The sequence below is a fragment of the Molossus molossus genome, unplaced genomic scaffold (genome assembly GCF_014108415.1).
Source record: "Molossus molossus isolate mMolMol1 unplaced genomic scaffold, mMolMol1.p scaffold_m16_p_5, whole genome shotgun sequence".
NCBI lineage: Eukaryota > Metazoa > Chordata > Mammalia > Chiroptera > Molossidae > Molossus > Molossus molossus.
Genome location: NW_023425388.1, coordinates 53,263,831 through 53,280,913, shown reverse-complemented (window position 1 = coordinate 53,280,913; position 17,083 = coordinate 53,263,831). Strand labels below are relative to the sequence as shown.

The 17,083-nt window shown below is 41.7% G+C and overlaps 1 protein-coding gene across 1 annotated transcript in view; it reads right to left on the bottom strand.

The window, feature by feature from the left end:
• TPRG1 (tumor protein p63 regulated 1) overlaps positions 1-15,872 on the bottom strand; it is a 134,236-nt gene extending 118,364 nt beyond the window's left edge. The window contains exon 1 of the mRNA XM_036243153.1: positions 15,687-15,872. The gene's annotated coding sequence lies outside the window, so the exon portion shown is untranslated. The remainder of the gene's footprint in view (positions 1-15,686) is intronic.
• Between the last annotated feature and the right edge of the window lie 1,211 nt (positions 15,873-17,083).

Here is a 17,083-nt window from a genome sequence, read left to right as displayed (position 1 = left end):
AGGAGCCGTCCAGAACACACAGCCCTAAAGCTCACAGAAACAGTCCCTTTCTCCTGTGTCATGGTACTAAGAGATGCTTTTCAAGTCCCCCCCTCTTCTATTTCCATGATCTGACTGGTCATCTGGACGTGGGGACTGTGAGATGACCGTTCTCTTTTCTACAGAGGTCACCACTTGGATGGTGAGTGACTGCCCACTGTGTCCCATGAGGAACAGTAGAGAAAATGGGAGGAATTTAGTTGGGAAGAGAGAAAATGTGGAGAACACTGATCACTCTTCTCAGATATCTAAATTTTCCAGAAGGAAAAGAGCACATTTTTCCACTCTATTTTAGAAAGCATGGGAGGATGATTGGAGCCTTTGTTTTTCATGGCCAAGCTTCTCAAAAAAAATAGTCCACCTTCTCTTTCTCAACTTAATTTGATCTCATTCACACCTTAATTCACAGAAATCTTTGTTTAGTGCCAGCATACATTTGAGATATTTCCAACCAAGCTCTTGTGCCGGAACCCAGTGGGTACTTTCCACTCTCCATCTTCCGAGATCTCTTTGGCACTGTTGTTGCTGACATTATCCTTCTTGAAATTCTCATTTCCTTATTTTCCTTGGAATTGCAGATTCCCAGTTGTCTACTTCTGTGTTCATGGCTTCTAGTTTTCTTCACAGAGGCTCCTGGTTTCTCATATGCTGATGTTTATCAGAGCATTCCAGGTGTTTTCATTAAGCAATCTCCTTTAATTCTCATTGTTTAACAACAATCTATAGATCTGTGACTCCCATGTTGTATCCCCAGCAAGATCCTTCTCTCGAGCCACAAATTTGCCTACGCAACTCTCAGCTAGACATGTCATCGTATTTTAATATTTACTTCTAGCTCATCACATCCAAAGATGAACTTATCATCTTCTTACCTCCCCCATAAACTTGCTCCTCTTGTTTATTCCAATCTCAGTGAATGAGATCACAGCTGTTTGGTTCCCAGGCCAGAGACCTGCCTGATTCCCTCTTCTTGCCCAATACTAACAAATCAGGAGCCTAGTCCTATAGTTAGTAAGTCCTTAATATCTATTAGAATCTCTACTTAGCTCCACTCTTATTCCCCAGACTCAACTCATCTCTTGAGGATTATTATAAAGACCCTCTTTCGCCCTAGCCAGTTTGGCTCAGCAGTTAGAACACCAGCCTGCAGTCTAGAGAGACCCGGGTTTGGTTCCCACTAATGGTACGTACCTCGGTTGTGGTTTGTCCCCGGTCCTGGTTGGGTCGTGTAGGTGGCAACCACTCGATGTGTCCCTTTTATATCAATGTTTCTTTCTCTCTCCCTCCCACTCTATCTGAACAAAATATCATACAAAAAAAGACCCTCTAACTTGTTTCTCTCCAATATTATCTTCTCAAATTTAAGTAGCACACAGCAGAAACACTAATCTTCTTAAAATACAAGCTGGGTTGTATCACTGATCACTTAAACGTCAATAAATCCTCATTGCATTCTAAATAAAATCCGAACTAAAATCTGAACTCCTGAGCACGGTAGGCAAGACCTTCGTGGTGTGAACTCCTACTAACCTGTGAAGGTTCATCCTCCCCTTCTCCCCTCCCTGTTTGTCTCCCACCTGTGCTTTAGCAGTACTACTTTACCTGTAGTCCCCCAAATTCACCAAGCTCCTTCTTCTTTTCTTTACCTGGTAACTCCCACGGCCCTCCTCTCAGCTTGTAAAGCATCTAGAGGCTTCCCTGATCAATCTTGTTCTATGAGTTACGTGGTTCCCACTCTTTCTCCTTGTAGACTGCACTTAGCCTTATGACAGTACCTATCGTACTATAGTGTAGCTACCTATTAGCTCGTCTTAACGTTCACATTCTCCCCACTAGCACATACTATCTGGTGAGATATATATATATCAGCTTCACTCTACGGAGTACGCATAACAGAAAATGCAAAGGAGATAGGGCTGAGAGAATCTCTCCTCGGGTATGACGGAACCAGCCCTGCCAAGAGAAGGCTGGAAGCTCTTCCTCCTAAACCAGGCTCCACACTCGCCAGTTTCCACAAGCTTAACGTGAATGGCAATTTGTAAACGCCACTTTTCTATGTTCTCAAGACCCCCTGATCTTTGTTCAGCCAGTTCGCTGTCCTTGCCCGTGGCTGGGCTCCGGGAGTGGATTGGGAGATCTCTGGAGGAGGAGCCCTGCCCTCATTGTCCTCCTACATGCCCACGAAATGCTCAGCCCTTTGTGCAGCACAGTGAGCTCAATCCCAGCCAGGGTCACAGACGTCTGCACCACTGGAGACAGAACAAGAAGAACTCACTTCCGCTTCACTCGACCTTGAAGACTAAGTAACAACTATGAGAGCCTTTCCTGAGAGCAGGTCTCAGGATCAAGGGAAGAGCAGAGATGCTTATCCTGAAACCAAAGGGCGATATTCAGTAGTAGGCACTGGAAGGGAATGAAACAAGACCTGAAAGGGGAGCCAAGAATCTTATAAACAGACACTGGAGGAACCTGGAAAGTATTATGCTGAGCAAAATAAGCCAGTCAGAGAAAGACAAGTACCCAATGATCTCACTTTTATGGAACGTCATGAACAAAATAAGCTGTCAACAAAAATAGATCCAGAGTCATGGAAGTAGGGAACAGACTGACAAACCTCAGAGGTATTTGGGGTGGGAGGGGCAGGAAGAAATAGACCAAAGGACTTATATGCATATATGCACAACCAATGGACACAGATATTAGGTTGGGGAAAGCAGGAGGGGATGGGGTGGGGAGTAGGATAGGAGGTCAATGGGGAAAAATGGGGACATCTATAATACTTTCTTTTTTTTTTTTTATCCTCACCCGAGGACATTTTCCATTTTTGTTCAGATAGAGTGGGAGGGGGACAGAGAAAGAGAGAGAGAGAGAGAAACATCGATGTGAAAGGGACACATCGAGTGGCCACTTCCTGCACAATGCCAACTGGGGCCACGGATAAACTGCAGCATACGTGCCCTTAGCAGGAACCAAACCTGGGTCTCTCTGGGCCGTGGGCGGAGGCTCTAACCGCTGAGCCAAACCGGCCAGGGCACATCTGTAATACTTTCAACAATAAGAGAGAGAGAGAGACCAGACACTGTCAACTTCTCATCTTGTTGGTCACAATAACTAAAGGGCAATTTTTGTTTTAATAATTAAATATACACTGAGATCCTAAAATGGTAAATGCTAAACAAGACACCAAGTTGGAAAAAGTAATTAAATACAAGAAAGTGTTGGAATCATATCATTCTAAGGCAACTTTGACCCATTTCTACTCCACCTAGGTGAGAATGTTAACACCTGGAGTCAGCCTGTTAGACAAGATGCTGGAGATTTAAATAGGTCCAGAGAGCTCCACCCAGAGAGAGAGAGAGAGAGAGAAAAGGCAAGAGAGTTGGAGCGAAGGGATACTTCTCATGAAAATAATGAAGACAAGAGTACACGTATGGAGAAATCAAAGCAGTTCTGTTTTAAGAATGACATTCAGATTCATCTGAAATGATTTAAGAAAAGTGGAGAGTTCAGATTGCCGAAGAATGAAAACTTAAAAAAAAAAGTTTATATTAGCTTGCAAAAATTATCAGATAAGAGACACAGATATGAAACAATAACATCTATAACAAAACACTTTTTCTGTATGTCAATAATAGAACAAAACAAAAAATATGTGTCCAACAAAATATAATTATATATGCACATAACTACAAAAATAATTCCAGAGTATTAAAGTAAGGATAAATGTACACATATTTATGTGTGATTTGCTACAACTACTGTTAAAGCAATGAGGAACATTAGCCAGGATAGGTAGTAAGTACACTGAAAAAATGAAAATGCTACCTGTGATATTCACATGTTCTTGTTCTGTGAATGTGTATCTGAAGGTTGGTTTCTGGAGGGAGGAATAATGTTTGGTTTTGATCAGTAAAGCATAGCTCCACTCATAAAGCAATCAAGAGGGGCATAGAAGTGTGGGCCAGGGAAAGAGCAACCAATACAGTCACGGTTAAGTGTGGTCAGTAATGCCATCTTCCTCTATCAAGTGTACATAGATATGGCGTAGTCATACCTCTCAATGTCTTTGTCTGTGAAAAGGGCATGTTGATGCCCGCTCTGCTTATTCTATGAGATATTTTGTGAAGATCAAATGAAAAAGTTGTGAAAGTACTTTGTAAATGATGGAGTACCTTGATCTTGCGACTTTTGAAGAGCCGTTATTATATCATCATAGAGGAAGGAGGAGGCTACAAAATAACATCGGAGCAGAGCATCTTAGCAGTCCCTGAAAGATGCCCAAGGCAAAGTGCCACTGCCCAAAGCTTTCGGGAAGGCTGATTCCTATCCTGATGAAGTCAAAACTGCTGGGGAGGTGTGGGGGTGATCGTGAAGAGAGGCGATGTGTCTAGACCAGAGATGGCCAAATCCTCCCAGGAGGCAATGGTTCCTCCTAGCCCAGGGGACCAGATGGAAACAGAAGCCCACAGGGCCAGAATTCGATGCTGCCCTCGTCATCTGTACACACTTCCTGGGTCAGTTCCTGCTCTAGAGTATCCTTTCAGAATATAAAAGCAGTGAAAGAACATCTGCGGCTTGTATAATGTGTCCTATTTGTGAATGGAGAAACTCAATGATGGGTAAATCTGACCACTCCTTAGAGCTTCTCTTTCGAGATAAGTGTCACCAGAAGTAGGTTAGCTCACAGGATTACTGTTTGGCAGTATCTCTGCATCTAAGAACTTCAATTGTGACACTCCGTGGTATTTAAAGAGATCACTGAAATGTGTAATATGTCCCCCAAATATATTCTCTGCTGACTCTTTCCTTGTTGATATGCTGGCATCAATCTACACGACCCACTGCTATTCCTAGTTAATGTTGTCCCACCTAAATAAGTTCCAAACGCCATTAATGTTTACTATGGGGCATCTGTAATTCTCCCACCACCGAGCAGTCAGTGGGTCAACTTTTCAGAAAATGCTGCACATAGTTGCTGAAACCAGCTCTCCTGTTGGGAGTGACTGAACGCAGAACCTTCAATTCAGGAGGGACCTCACTTTTGTTAGTTCAACATCATCTCCAGCACAGGCATCTTTGAGATTGTTACTTTGGTTCACTAATAATATTACCCATTTATAGATTTAGGTCTCATGATAGAGAAAGTGGGATTAACCGGTACCTCCTTAGAGGCTGTGTTGGCACATTTTAAAATACGAAATAAAGAGATCATTTACAATCAGTGATATTCCTAGCTATTAACTCGTCATCTGCCATTGGCAAATCCAAGTGCATCTCTTATGCCAATGCCTTTTCAAAAGTAGCAGTACAACTTTAAAAAATATATTTACAATAGCTAAACTGCCTTGGTGTAGTTCAGATAGAATATGTGGCCATTACAATTAACATAGTACAAATATAATAGACATCCATTTTATATATATATTTATATATATATAATTATAAAATAGGACATAGCCTGATCTTAGTTTTTCTAAAAATAAAACATGGATATGTATATAAGAAAGTTTACAAGAATAGCCACCAAAATGTTAGCAGCGTTGTTTTTTTTTTTTTAAGAGGGGGGCAGATAATGAGATTATAGGTTTTTGTGGGGGGTTTTTTTTTGCCTAATTATATTTTCTAACTTCCTACAGTAATAACATTACAAAGAGGATAAAATAAGGAAACAAAGTATTAGTTCTATTCAAAGCATTTGAAAAGGTTCTTTTTTAGCCTTACATTTTCATCACAGGTTCCTTATTCTCCAGCACCCATCATCAAGGGAAAAGAAGTCTGCTTCATACAGAAAATACACCAATGTTTGGCCTTCAGAAATTCTCCAACAATTAGAGTCAGAAAAAACGAAAACGTGTACCCAGATGAAGACTGTTTCCTGTGCATGGAAAGCTGGGCTGTAGGGCAATGCCTTTGATCTGCCCACTGGTGTGCAAAGGCTCCATTCGGGCTGCGAAATCAAAGGAAACTCTGAGAGATGGAGAAAGATAGTGTCTTTTGAACAAGTTTTACCATAAGAAGTTATGCAAGTGCTACATAGGCCAAGAAGTTACAAACTTGTTATGTAAATTACGCAAGAAAAAAAAAAATGTGGTGGAAATACTTGTCTTAGACAGGTAAGTCCAATACAAGTCCAGTAAACAGCTCATCTGAAAGCAAAGCCCTTAGCTGCAGATGGACTGGACAGAGTAATTTGACAGAAATTCTAGTTTTCCTCACACAACTTCATAGCAAGTGATGTGAAGTTGGAGAAGGAAGAGACGGCCATGACCCTGTTTTAAAGGGGGAAAGGGTAGTCAGGGGGCACTGTCCACACCAGCCTGGCCTTGACATAGACCAGATTCAAACATTTGTCTGACTAACTAGAATAAAATACTTTCCTTTTTTCCTTTTGCATTGTGCCAAAAGAGTCAGAAGTCATAATATAGCCTGAGAAGAAAAGAAAATGCCTGGCCCAGCAAATTCATATCCCAAAACATGGCCCTAAGTTTCTTCCATGCCCACAAACCCTTCAATAACGCTTCTGACCCAGTGCTTCTCCCCGAAATGCATCCTCTCTCCTTAGTAGGAAGACATTACTTATATGGTATTGAGGAAGGTGTTCTTTTTTTTTTCTTTCATCCTTTTACTTTTTCAACTGTTTAAAAACTTTAATTCTTGTTTATTTTCAGTTGTTAAACTTCAATCCTGTTTGAGACCTCAGCCCATTAGTAGGAGTGGCTAAGCCACACGATTTAGCTTCCTTCTTTGCAGCCTGAACGATGTCCTTACTTTTTATTTAAACCCAACTTTGTGGGCGATGTATCAAGATCACTCACCTACAACTCAAAGGCACACCTGTTTGGAGAAGCCAAGGCTTCCTCGAGATACTGGACCAGGGGCAGTAAAGACATAGATTGATTCATTTCATGTAATCCACTCCTGTGACAAGAATTAGACAGACACAGTAGAGAAATATTAGGAGTCAGGGGGACCGGGGCTGTGGTCCAGACTCCACAAGTTACCGGCTGCCTGAGGTTGGGTAGCAATTGAAAAACCCTTAGCCTCAGTTTTCTAAAATGTATAGTGGATCCAATATCTGCCTTGCAGGACAGTAAATGAACTAGAGGAGCTGATGAACCTAAAGGCCTAGCGCAGTGCCTAAAATATAGTGGAATTTCAAAGCACAGTTTTAAAGGTTGGAGGAAAAAGAAGGCTACAGGAGTCTAACAGTCAACCGAATCTATTTTAGAGGAACTTACATCATTAGGAATAAAATATTTGATGACTAGTGATGGTGGAGAAAGCCTTGAAGTAGTAGGAGTCAGGAAATCTGGGTTCAGATGCCGGTCATTTCTTCTCTTTGGGCATTGTTTGTTTTCCCACGTGGTCTAGGAGGGTATTGAACCATGTGGTCCCCAAATTTCCGTCTAGCTCTACTAGTCTACGACTGCACATGGGCCTCGTGTGGGGCCCCCATTCTACACCAAGGTGGAGAGCTAAGATATCACTTACAAAGCAGGTCAAATAGCAAAACAACAAGGCTGGAATATATTTATTCTTATCACCTTTATCCCAACATTAACAAAAACGTCCTAGTTCTTGGTTACATTATTTCAAAAGCTTCCTTTTACACTTAACATATTGAGGAGGATACTGATATTGACCATGGTGGCCAATGCTTATTTAGAACTTACTATGTGCCAAACACTTGGCTTTAACTGCATTGGCTAATTTCAAACTCACCACAGCCTTATGGTCCAGGTGTTAAAATGCACTTCATTTTACAGATTAGGACAGGGAAGCTTGGAAGGTTGAGACATGTGCTCAAGGTCACATCGGAAGTGATGAGAGCTCTATATTGACCAAAGTCCTCTCGGACCTCAAGCCTGTCCCACCGCTGTGCTACACTGCGCAATAAATAAACAATTTCCTACAACAGCATATTAGTGGCTGCATAGGGTTCCATTCTACAATCAGTCAGATTTCTTTAACTCATCCCCTCGTGTTAGTTATTCAGGTGGCTTCCTTTTTACTTTGCTTTTATATTGACTATGCACTGAAAATCCTTGTAGGAAAATGTTTTCTTTTCTTTTCTTCTCAGTATAAATTCCTGGAAATGGAAATGCTGGGTCAAAGAGTTTGTAAATGTAAAGTTCTCCGTGCAGAGGAGCAAATCGGCACTACGGTCCTCCCAGAAATGTTGTAGCAATTGAAGTCTCAGTAAAATGTGAAGACCCTTCTTATGGGAAATCTAAAACAAACAAACAAACAAGAAATGAGCTTGTAGACACAGAGAACAGGCTGGTGGTTGCCGGAGGCAGGGAAGAGTGAAGGGAGTCAGAAGGTACAGATTTCCAGCTATCGAGTCAGTCAGTCATGGAATGGAATGTGCGGCAGGACCATCACAGTTAATAACACTCTATTGCATGTTTGAAAGTTGCTAAGAGAGCAGATCTTAAAAGTTCTCGTCACACACAAAAAATAAAAATGTGTAACTATATGTAGTGATGGGTATCAACTAGACTTACTGTGATCGTTTTGCAAATATATGCAAATATCAAATCATTATATCATGCAGCCCTCAAAAAAACATGTGTATGGTTTTACTTTCTGCAGTTTTAATTACCACAGTAAACAACAATCCAAAAATATTAAATGGAAAATTCCAGAAATAAACAATTTATGCATTTTAAATTGTGTGCTAAGTAGCATGATGAAATATTGTACTTTCTTGCTCTGTGCTTCCCTGGACATGAATCATCCCTTTGTCCAGGGATTACTTAATGATAGCCCCAAAGCCATTCACATAACTCTTATTACAGTATATTGTTATAACTGTTTTACTTTATTATTAATTATTATTGTTACTATCACCCTAAATCTATTATTATTGAGCCTAATTTATAAATTAAACTTTATACATATATATATACATGTTGTATGTTTAAGTAAAAGAATAGTGAATATATATTTTATTGCTATCTGTATTTTCACTGGGGGCCTGTGGTTCTTAGAATATCCCCCCTTATCCAGGGGAGAATATTATATGCCAATTATAGCTCAATGAAAAATACATAAAGCTCATTTCCTTCAGATCAGAAGAGGGTGTTATAATATTTTAAAAAATTACAGTTAATGGTTTAAATGAGTCCAATATGTGCTTTAATATGTAATACTTTTTTTTTTGTAAGGTTGAAAGGTTGGGGTGTGCATGTATGTTTGGATATTTTTATTAGTTTCATCTTCTTTGTCTTACTGATCACAAGAGTTCTTCATTTATTAAAACATCAACAATTAAAGCAATGTTTACTATATCATTTGCTGTTAATGATTATATTGACACTACTGAGGATTATAGGCATGAGTAATGATGGTGTGAAATTTTTCAAACACACACATTCTTTATACAGGCTTATGCACCTCTAACTGTAGAGCAAAAGGAACCACACCAGTGGCTTCTAAGATTATCAGTTTGATTTGCCTAGTTCGTTGATTCTGCATCTAAGAATATCTGGAACTTGGGTACTCCACTACTGTTCCTGTGACAGATTAACTCTACATGGTACAAATGCTCAATTTATTTATTAATTCATACACATTTAGGGGGAAACTTCTCTGTGTCAAACACTGTGCTAGGGAAAAGAGAGAGGTGGAGAGTAGAAGAAAACCAGCAAATATAATTTCCGCCCTTAAGAAGTATATTGTCTGTGAAAGAATCAGTTCTGCAAATAATAACTGCAAAAAGGCTGGATAAAGCCGTAGACTGGAATCTGTATAAAGTGAAATAGGAACATTATAGGGGCACCCTGAGCTCCCTGGAGACATGGATCTAAGAACTGTTGCACAAAAACCAATCACTGTGTGACCTGCTGCCCAAAGACAATGGTATATTTCACTCCAGGAGTTGCCTTTCAATGGTGACAACGATGAGAGAAAACAGATGCCACGGGTTTGGGAGGTGGGTGACAAATGGTGTTCAAAGCTTTTTATTCTGGACATATTGCCCAGAGCTGGATTAAATTTTATATATATATATATATATCAATGTATATCTGCTTTATGGCCATGTTGCAATTTTGCAATTGAGAACAAGGTAGGGTCGAAGACCCAGAAACGTAGGTTTGGCGCTCCATGTAAACAAACAGAACTTGAACAGAAAGCAGCAGACAGTTTTAAGGATATAGCATAATGTCAGTAATAGATACAAATTCACAGCTGGAGGGAGAGAGTAATGTGGAACTCAGTCTGCGATTACAGGCATGAGAAATGGCATTCCCATCCTCCAGCATGCAGAGGTTCAACCCGAAGGCCTGTGTTGACCGTACTTGGAAGACTTTTTCCAAATATTGCAAGTTTTCATTTATACAGACGCTGATTTCTAGTTTCCTCCCAGGACCCCAAACATTCTTCATCTGGTATAATAGCGCTTGCTTCAGGAGACATTGCTGGGAACTGTGAATCCCTTGGGGTCTATGCAAGGTCTGTAACGACAAAGTGAATACCAGAGAGCTTTGCGGAGAGTTCTACAGCTGTAAGTGACCTCCAAAATCACCTGTCTCGTGTGAAGCAGTGGCAGCGAAGAGAAAATGAACTTGACTTTTAGAACTCAGGATTGAATCCCATCTATTATTAATATGTTGTGTGATTTGGGGCACATAACGTCAACCTTTGGGGCCTTATTTTCCTTCCGTGAAAAAATGTAAGACCGTAACTCTTTTTTTTCTATACTTACCCGAGGACATTTTTTGTTCAGATAGAGTGGGAGGGAGAGAGAGGAAGAGAGAGAGAGAGACATCAGCGTGAAAGGGACACATCAAGTGGCTGCCACCCGCACGACCCAACCAGGGCTGGAGACAAACTGCAACCAAAGTACATGCCCTTACGGGAACCAAACCTGGGTCTCTCTGGAAGCGCAGGCCAACCCTCCAACTGCTAAGCCAAACCAGCCAGAGCAAGACCATAACTCTTATGAGGACAGTTTCACAGGGATAGAAAAGATAAATATTGTGTTTCAATAAAATTATGATTTCTTTATTCTTTAAATGTGTTTTTATTGATTTTAGAGAGTAAAGGAGAAGGAGAGAGGGAGATACATCAATGGGAGAGACAACTATCAGTCTGCTGCCTCCAGCACGCCCCCTAGCGGGAAATCTAGCCCTCAATCCAGGCATGTGCCCTGACCAGGAATCAAACCTGCGATCTCCCGGTACATGGGATGAGGCCCAACCAATTGAACCACATAGGCCAGGGGTCGGGTTACAGTTTGTACAAAAGTTTATTTCTATCATCTTCTATCTTAAGGGAAAAAACAAACAAAAAAAAGCCACCTCATTTTCCTTCCAACTTGTGCCCACTTCTCTGAGTCCCTTCACAAATAAGCTTATTAAAAGGAACATGTACAGTCTCCAGCTCCAATTCCTTTCCTCTCTTGAACCCACACCAGCCTTGCTGCATTCAGATCTGTGACGGCATCTCATTCCACCCCGTAGTGCATCTGTGCTGCCTGACCACGCTCCCCCCACCCCCCCACCCACCCCCCGTGGAAGGTGTCCTCACGTGGGTACCAGAACACACCACGCTCACCTGGACTTCCTCCTCCCAGGCAGTGGTGGGAGTCACAGGTGCGGCCTGCTCCAGGATACAGATAATGACAAAGTGGTGCATTGTTTATAGAAAATGTAGATGAAAAATGCTCTTCATTATACAATGTGCTGAGGATTGTAAACAATTTCAGTGACAAAATCCTCCTCTCTGCTGGCATGGGACCATTCCCATCGTGCCCCTTCCCCTTTGATATACTATTTAAATAAGAAAAAAAATATATGCATATGTTTATTATTGATTTTAGAGACAAAGGAAGGGAAGGAGATAGACTGATGAGAGAGAACATTGGTCGACTGCCTCCTGCACGCCCCTTTCCTGGGGATCGAGCTGGGAATCGAACTGGCAACCTCTTGGTGCACAGGACTATGCTCAGTCCACTAAGTCACGCTGGCCAGACCCCCACTGGTACACTATAAACTAGATTCCCCTTGCCTCCCTAACCCCAAACCTTACAGAACCTCCAGTCAATTACCACCTTTTATCTTTTCTGTCTACAATAACTCCTTTGCCGATCTAATTTAATTTCATTGCTGTAAATATCATGAATATTGATGACTCCCACTTTTTATCTTCGGCTCAGAGAGCCTCACTGAACCCTGGATTCATATATTTAGCTCCCCACTCGATATCACCAACTTAACCTGTCCAAAAGTAAGCTCCTACAGTTCCTACAAGACCTGTTTCTCTCATGGTCTTCTCCATCTCAGGTAAATGCCATTCCTTTCTACCAGTTGCTCAGCAAAAATCTTGCGATCACCTTTGGCTGCTTCCTGTCTTCCCCATTCAATGAATCAACCACAAGACCCAGTCACTTGTCATCACCTCCTCCACTACCTGCTTGTCCAAGCTTCGACATCACTCACCTGGTCTATAGCAATAACTCCCTAATGAATCTCCCAGCATCTGCCTGTCCTCTCCCTCGCCCCAACCCCATCTATTCTCAACACACAAACAGAAGGCTCCCTTTGAAATGTAAGTCAGACCATGTCATTTAAAAATGGTTCCCATTTTACTCAGAGTGAAAGTTAAAGTTCTTACTATGTCTTTCAGAGTCCATTATTGCTACCCCCAGTCCCCTCCACCATCACTTTTCTAACTTAATTTCCAAAGATTTTTCCACTCAATTCAATGTATGCCTTATTCTTTAAAGGTGCCAAGAAGCCATGCTCCTAGCCTCAGGACCTTTGCACTAGCTGTTGCAGCTGTCTGGAAGGCTGTTTCTCCAGTTACTCATGGCTCACTCCCTTGTATCATTAGGATCTTCACTCAGATAACGACTTCCTCCTCTCTAAAATCTCAACTCTCCAAGACTTTTCTCCCATTTTATTTTCCTCTTTATCTCATATATTATATATATTATTGATTGGCTTTGTTTATTTTCCATCTGTGTCATTAGAAATGTAAACTGCTTGAGGGAAGAGATTATTTCTCTTTGTTCACTGATGTTGTGTTTCCAAACCTCAGAACACACATTTAATAAATAGTTTCGAACAAATAAAACTTGACAAGATATGTGTATTAAGTAGATGCAAAATAATTTGAAATGAATGAGTCTTGTTCACATGCCTCATTTTACCTGGTGGCACATTCCCTACCTACTTCCCTCAAAGCCAAGGCCTTTGAGACATTGGTACACTTCTGAACCAAACTCACACACAACCATGCACATGAAAATGAGAAATGTTTGGTTAGTTACACAAATTCCTTGGGATATGTGTGCAAACATGTTTTGTATGTGACTGGCACAGCCCTTCATAAGACAAGAACTTTGCTTCCACACATGAGAGATTCTGTAAGCCACAGTGGAGCAGTCACACCCTGTGGAATTCCCCAGCTGCGTTTATTATGGAGGAGTCTAGGGCCAGGACATGCAAGGACCTTCTTTACCTATTTCATAAGGGGTGACTGCTTCCCAGACCAAAGGACAAAGCGTATCAACTAAACATAACCATCTACATCCCACAAGTTAAAATGTATACATCACTTTTCTAACCAAAGGAATAGACTGTCTTTTTAAAAACAAGTCCTGTGTTGTGTTGTAGTTATTTGTGTATACATTTTCAGTACTAGGAAGCCACTTTGCAGAGGGGTCATTGCTCTTCATCCCCAAATCCTCAAGCTTAGGGTCGTATACATGATAAATGATCAAGAGCTGATCATTTTATTAGTGAATGGATTATAGGAAACACATTATTGGGCTAGTTTCAGGGTTCTGAGCAATTTGTTCTGAATGTAGGGCATTGTGATGCTATCTTTGGGTGGAAAAAAAGTGATAACTGATTTTTTGTAAGAAATTTCCTTGATGCTAGATATTTGCAACTAGCTCAGTCTGCTTTACCACTGCAGTGCAAAAAATCACATCTGCAGGCTGGACGCACCTGTGGCTGCTGGTCTACAGCCCCTGAGTTAAAGGAACCCTCAAAGTCAACCATTACACCTTTTAAAATGAGTGAAACCTCTTTACAAGGATCCTAGAAGATACAAGAAAGGATCCAGATTGGTTGAATAAAATGAAGACATCACCACTGCTTACTCATCTCCCAACACTATACCTAAGGAGAAGTTCCAAATTTGATGGAAACAAATATTCCACAAGAACTAAGTTAATAAAGAAAGATGCTTTGATGGATAACTCCCTACTCTACAGGGTAACTGCTAAGAAAAGGTCAAAGTGCCCTAAAACTTTTAATTGAGAGGAATCTTAAAGGATATCGGGTGCAATCCCTAAAAGGATGCAGCTGACGCCTCTGCTTAAGGGTGCCCACCATTCACTCACGCCAGGGGCAGCCAAGGGATCAGAGATCTGCTTTTGACTTACAGCTCTAATGATCACTGGGTGGTGGCTTTGTTCACATTATGTCATCTTTCTGGGTTTCAGTTTCCCTATTTTAAAAAGGCAATTAAGTATGTGATACCTTCAAGATCATTAGAGCTTGACAGACACTAAGAATAAACAGAAGTCTGCCAAAGATTGCATAGCATTTCAACCCATAGGATAAATATTAGCTCTGTCATAACAAACTCACACGCACACACACAGAGGAAATAGTTTCTTCCACAACTAAGAATGATACAACCTTTTGAAAAGGAAGGGGGAAAAAAAAGATTGCTAAAATTAGCATCTTAAAAAATAAACTACATAATCACTGGAGATGAGATTTTCTTTAAACTGTAGAACAATAAGATATAATGATAACTGTCATAAGAGGAAATTGCAGGAGTCAATTTGAAGGGATTTAGGGGGTGTTTTTCCCTCCTGTTGAGATTTGCTTTTCCAAATATCACAGCAAGACTGAAAAGCTAAGTATTTCCTCGGGGACTTTGTAATCTGGGCCTCAGAATGCTGCTGCTGACATTCGGGGAGTGTCATCCAGCCCAAATGAAACCTTCATGCACAGAGACTCAGAGCCTGTTGCAGGCCCCGTGGAGTCATCTTCTCGCGTTTGCCTATCACTGTTCAGCGCACAAGGTCTCTTTACATACATATTCTCATTTGTTCTCTAAAAATAGTCCTCTTTGATGGAGCCTGTATATCATTATAAGATCTCTCTGAGGTGAATTAAACAATATCCCTCCCGACCTGCCTGCAAGGAAATAATACCTTTTGTTTGTCATTTGACAGTTCAGGAAGCCTTTCACCGCGCCCCTCGGCTCTTTGAGACAAGGTGTGACCCGCTGGGTGGTACAGTGAGGGAAAGAGAAGGAGAAAGCAAATCTAATCTTGGCCTTAGCCTGCTGATCAAACTTGAACAAATCACTCCAATTCACCAAGCCTCGTTCACCAAGCCACTGAAGAGAGAAAATTACACCTATCCCACTGCTTCTAAGATTAAAATCAATTTATAGATAAGTATGTCAAGTGATTGAATCGGCTGGGAAATGCTGGTCCACAAATCCTATCAGCCCCGGGCAGGGAGGAAGAGGGGACGGTTTTATGGTCACGGAGAACTATGGGCCCACATGGAGCTGCAAGGCAGTGGTGGGGGTGACAAGAAACGCAGCCTAAGGGACAGGGACAGAAACCTTATCTCTCTGTGAACTCCTGGCCAGCCAACTGGCCTTACCTGCCTGTGCTGGGCTCGTGCTCCAGGCTCTTCTTTCTCTTCTTGGGTGAAGGGGCTCAGACAACAGGCAGCCGCTGGTGGAGGTGTGGTTGGCACAGGAGAAGCCAAACAGGAGGGTGCCCTGGTGCTGTCACTCCACTTGGCGTGGATCTCGCCTCATCGAGTGGGCTGAGAGTGAAGTGCTCATGAGAGGGTCAGTGAGAAGACTGAGGAAGTTGACAGGGTGGAACCCAACCTGTCAGAGACCAGGAACTAGGCTTGTGGGTGGGGCTCTTCTCATTCTACAGTGACACACCTCTCTCTCCTGTCCTCTCCTTCCAGAAGTCCTGGGTTTTTCTGCCAGCTTCCTCTTTCATTGAAATCTTTGAATGGGGGCGGGGGGGAGTGGGAGGAGCCTTCCAGTCATTCCTCCATGGCACATGTGTGCTCCCAGTTAGATGTAAGAAAGCTTAAGTCCGAAGCCTACACTCGTTATTAAAATTCTTTGATGATGACTTGACATATTGGATATTTGTGATTTTGAGCATCTTCCCCACTTTTGTAGCAGAAGAACAGAGGACATGTAGAGCAGTATATGTCTCTGAAACAACAGAAACACTACACGCACACTTGGTATCTCTGGGCAGTAGTCCTGTTAGAGTTCGGCACACGATCTTTTTTCCATTTAAGTGGATGTCTCTCTCACTAGACTGTGAGCCCCTTGAGAGTAATGACTACATTGCATTCTCCCATAGAGTCCCCATGAAGATTAGCATGTAGTAAGTACTAAATAAATACATGTCACATTAATGATGACCAGTTAAAATCTACCAGAATCCTGATCTGCCAGTTAAGGGCTTTGCACCCAACAGCAGGTCATGTTTTTGATTCTGAGTTAATATATTTGGTCATCTGTATATTGGGGGTATCCTCACTCTTTCCGAGATGTTGAATTTGAAAGGAAGCATATGAAAACAAACCTAGAATAACACTTGACATAGCGACAATTGCTAGAAAATGTAATTGAATCTTAATGAGTTGATTTCAGAACCCAAATACGAGTTTTCTACACAGAGTCAGTATAAGGTATATACTGTGCAAAGACATCCCATGTCCACTGATCTTTGATGTACCTCCACAATGTCTAGGACATAATCAGTGGACGCTTTCATTCAACAAGTCTTCACTGAGTGACCACCTTGGCAATTCTCAGTTCTCAGAGTAGACAAGAAGAGAGAAAGAAATTGGACACTGTCTCCGGCATGAGGAGTTCAGGAAGACGAAACAGGGAGAAAGTGATGAGCCCCGAAGGTAGGATCAGAACAGGTGCTGAGGGGATACAGAGGAGGAGCAGAGAGGCTTCTCCGAGAAGAGGCAGCCTTGGATTTGTCCCGTAAGGAGACCTGGCAGCTGACAAG